General features: G+C 47.5%; 1 pseudogene across 1 annotated transcript; it reads left to right on the top strand.

Annotated features, from left to right (window-relative positions):
• Window positions 1-947: 947 nt before the first annotated feature.
• Window positions 948-2451, top strand: LOC123176663 (acetylserotonin O-methyltransferase 1-like; annotated as a pseudogene). The gene is made up of 2 exons (XR_006488620.1): window positions 948-1853; window positions 1953-2451. The product of XR_006488620.1 is annotated as an acetylserotonin O-methyltransferase 1-like (transcript).
• Window positions 2452-4129: the final 1678 nt, after the last annotated feature.

The raw sequence follows: 4129 nt of genomic DNA, 5'->3' as shown, positions 1-4129 counted from the left end.
CACGTGTTCGCACTTTAGCGCCGGTTCGTGACAAACCGATACTAAAGGGGGGGACCTTTAGTCCCCACTCTTTAGTGCCGGTTGTAGAGGCCGTTACGAACCGGCACTAAAGGTCGGTTCTGCACTAGTGTTCTTCTTCTATTTCAAGGTTTTTTCATACGCCACTTATCCAGATCTGGTTACTTCCGTTGCTTCTTCTATTCTTCTAGAGTCTCAAGTTTCTAGTATTTTCGTTTTTGTACGTTCGTTGCTTCTTCTATTCTTCTAGAGTCTCAAGTTTCTAGTATTTTCGTTTTTGTTTGTTCGTTGCTTTGCGTGGCACGAAAGTGTAGGGATGCTATTCGGGTGCCAATCCCTGGTGAGACACCAGCAATCGTCCCCAACGGGGATCGATCCCGGGCGGGCTGCCTGGCCACTGCCAAGCCAAACCAGTGCTGAGCAACACTTGTCAAGATACCGTCACTTGGAAAGATGGCATCAATATTATACTAAACCTGGACACGTAGCGCCCTGGGGACACACGGTAGTTACTACTCCTAACCCGCCGGCCACAAGGTGATGTGGTGCTTGAGTGAACAATTAGGTAGGGTGGAAGTGCACGGACTTCAGAACCATGGGTCCAAACGAGGATCTTTTTTTTTAGGTCATCTCTTGTTTTGCCCCTTGAGAAATGCTATTGTCTTGAACATGCATCAAGGGGTGGGTTTTAACGAATCCCCATAAAAATGAAATAACGAAAAGAAACTGTTGTGGAAATATAATTTTCTCAATGAGAGGTCCAAATTGTTTGCTAAGGTGAATGGGAAACTACGTCCACACAGCGAGGATAGGAAGAGGCTACAACTAGAAGTAGTAACCTCAAACCAACCCGCAAAAGGAAGCTTCCCTAAAAAAAACCCCCGCAAAAGGAAACTAGGATACCATGAGCATGCATCTATAAGAAGGTACTACGTTTTCTCTACGTAAGGAAGAAGCAAGAAGCAGGTAGCAGCTAGCATACCACACTCGATCGATCATACACATACACCATGCCGGCCGCGCAGCACATCGAACGAGACCAAGACCTCGCCATGAGCAGCGACGAGTTACTTCAAGCTCAGCTGGAGCTCTACCACCACGGCCTCGCCTTCGTCAAGTCACTAGCGCTCAAGGCCGCCACGGACCTGCGCATCCCCGACGCCATCCACCGCCGCGGCGGCGCCGCCACCTTGTCCGAGCTGGCCTCCGACACCGGGATCCACCCCACGAAGCGCTCCAACCTCCGGCGGGTCATCCGGGTGCTCACCACCACCGGGGTATTCTCCATTGTCCAAGGCAAAGGCAGCAACGACCACGCCGGTGATGGCGCTGCGTATTACAAGCTCACGCGGGTCTCCCGGCTCCTTGTCGAGAGATCACCGCACAACCTGTCCCCGATGGTGGGCACCATCGTCAACACGTTATGCTGGACCTCTCTCCTCAAAATGCCCGAGTGGTTTACCCAAGGCCAAGAGGGAGAGTCGGCACAGTCGCACTCGCTCGTCCAGCTGGCCAACGGCTGCACGTTCTGGGACACCACCAAGGTCGATGGTGGCTTGTTCAACGACGGCATGGCCGTGGACAGCGGCATCGCCATGAAGGTCCTGTTGAAGGAGCACGGCGGAGCGTTCGGGGAAGTGAAAAGCTCGCTGGTGGACATCGGCGGCAACCATGGCGCCACCGCGTCGGCTGTGGCGAGAGCGTTCCCGCACCTCAAGTGCACCGTTCTGGACCTCCCACACGTCGTCGCCGCGGCTCCCGCCAGCGACATTTTGACCTTCGTCGCCGGAAATATGTTCGACTATGTCCCACCTGCGGATGCTGTTCTACTCAAGGTAATTTTTTATTTTTATTTTTATTTTTGGATATGTTCTTCTTTTTTCTGCTGGTCTACTATATATGCTAATGGGATATAATAATATGTTTGGTTCCAGTGAATTTTGCATGACTGGAAACATGAAGATTGCGTCAAGATAATGCGCCGGTGCAAGGAAGCGATCCCAGCGAAAGAAGCCGGAGGAAAGGTGATAATTATCGACATGGTGGTGGGATATCCGGTGACTCAGCCCAACGATTCCAAAGAGGCGCAGGTTTTGTTAGATATCTACATGATGGGCTCCGATGGAATGGAGCGAGAGGAAAACGAGTGGAGCTTGATTTTCTCCGAAGCCGGGTTCAGCGACTACAAGATCACCCCAACCAATGGGATTCGATCAATTATCCAAGTATACCCTTAAATGTACTTACTTCCACTTCCGAGATACTATCTCCTTCCGTCTATACGTGTTTATTAGTCTTGCACGTGTAATTAACTTGGTTAAATTAGCAGCCAAGATACACGTGCAAGACTTATAAACTGGAAAGGAAGGAGTCGTCATTTGATTTGTAATAAATGTCACCGGGAACTCTCTGTATTATTGCATTTAAGTTTAACTTTTTGTTTATAGATTTTTCAAATTTGCTTCTCTTTAGTTTATTTCATTTTTTCCACTCATTGTACCACACCTATGAAATCTACATAAATCGTTCTTTTCTTTACATATATTATCATTTCCTCTGCAGTTACCAAACATTTACACGTGTATTTGTTCTACTCCTGCCGATCCAAATTATTTGTCGTAGCTAGAGTCTTTAGCCTTCCCGACCCGCACTATATGATCGACTGATGCGTTACCTAGCCTACCACGACACATACGTATTACCTACATTCAGAACTCTGCGTCTTCCTCATCTCGTTTGCCAGCGTGCACCCAAGAACGGAATAGTAAAAATAAAATTACAAAGTCCACTGTGAAGTCAATCCCTAGTGTAAAAAGTACTTTGTTAGATCTATCCAATTCAGTTGGACGATGTATCCATCAGCCATATGTGTGTGTGTATGGTAAAAAAAAGGAGTATATTAAGATATATTATTCCATCACGATTAGATTATTTTACATTTCCTTTGCGGGAAGAGCCATATACATTTACCCCATTGCTGATTAGAGGAGCCAGTTAGTTTACTCTGCAAGTACATAGTCCGGTCTCAATGAGTTGTTAGCATGAAATAACTATCCCACTTGTCCAAAATGTTGTGAACACCACTTGTCCAAAATGTGGATTAGTGGGTGTTGGGAGGGGGTGGTGGGAAGAGAGACCAAAAAAACCCAGCGAAAATAAACCACAGAGACAATTCACCAACTCGTCCATTAAAAATAGAGATTTAAAATAAATCTTGGTAAAAAAAACAGTAAAAATGAGTGCGGATTTATCTTTTGGTACGGAGGTGGACAGGGCACCGTGTTCCACGAGGGCCCGTATCGTTTTTTGTTTTGTTTTGTTTTTTTGGTGAAACACGCGGTCTGGTCATGCTCCTCGTGACCCACAGGACGCCCGCCGCATTTAGATGCATGCATGCAGACAGTAGGATTGGATTGGTAGGCACTGTACCAAGCATGCAAAGACCATAGGATTGGATTGGATTGGATTGTTATTATCGAGATGCATGCATGCAGACAGTATGCTCAAAAACCTCCACAGCCCACATGCAGCAGCACCAAGCATGCAAAGACCATACTACTAGTGCATTTGTTTGGACGTATAAAGTATCGATGCTTCACGCTAGCTGATACATTGACGGTGTGGCCGGGACTAGACCAACAACGGCACGTGCCTACTACGAAGACTTGTCTTTCTTTGATCATCTCCAGCAGCAGTAGCTCTATAACAAACCCATTCGAAGCCTGGCTATGGACAAGGACGAGCCCATTATTCGTTGTTTAGTCACAGGGCAGCGTGCTTCGCGTGCGTGCATGGCTCTCTCTTTCTCAATTACTTGGCGTGCATGGCGTCTGGACCGCGTGAACCCAACAAGGCGTGGACCGATGTGACCTGCAGACCGCGTGTTCCACGACCGGCGGCGCCTTCCCTCGTGCGACGGTAGGTGGTTTCGCCAGATTTGGAGTTCATGGGGGAACGTGATAACATATCATCCAGCGTGTCCGTTTAGCTAGCCGGTCCAGCAGTTGGAGTGTGACCATTAATTAATTATTAAGCTGTCTTGGTCCCTCAGTCCCATAATGTAAGACATTTTTTGACATTAGTGTAGCAGCAACTTAATCGCAAAAAAAAA

Source organism: Triticum aestivum, unplaced genomic scaffold (genome assembly GCF_018294505.1).
Source record: "Triticum aestivum cultivar Chinese Spring unplaced genomic scaffold, IWGSC CS RefSeq v2.1 scaffold179178, whole genome shotgun sequence".
In the NCBI taxonomy this organism is placed as follows: domain Eukaryota; kingdom Viridiplantae; phylum Streptophyta; class Magnoliopsida; order Poales; family Poaceae; genus Triticum; species Triticum aestivum.
This window is presented reverse-complemented; position numbering and strand designations above follow the sequence as displayed.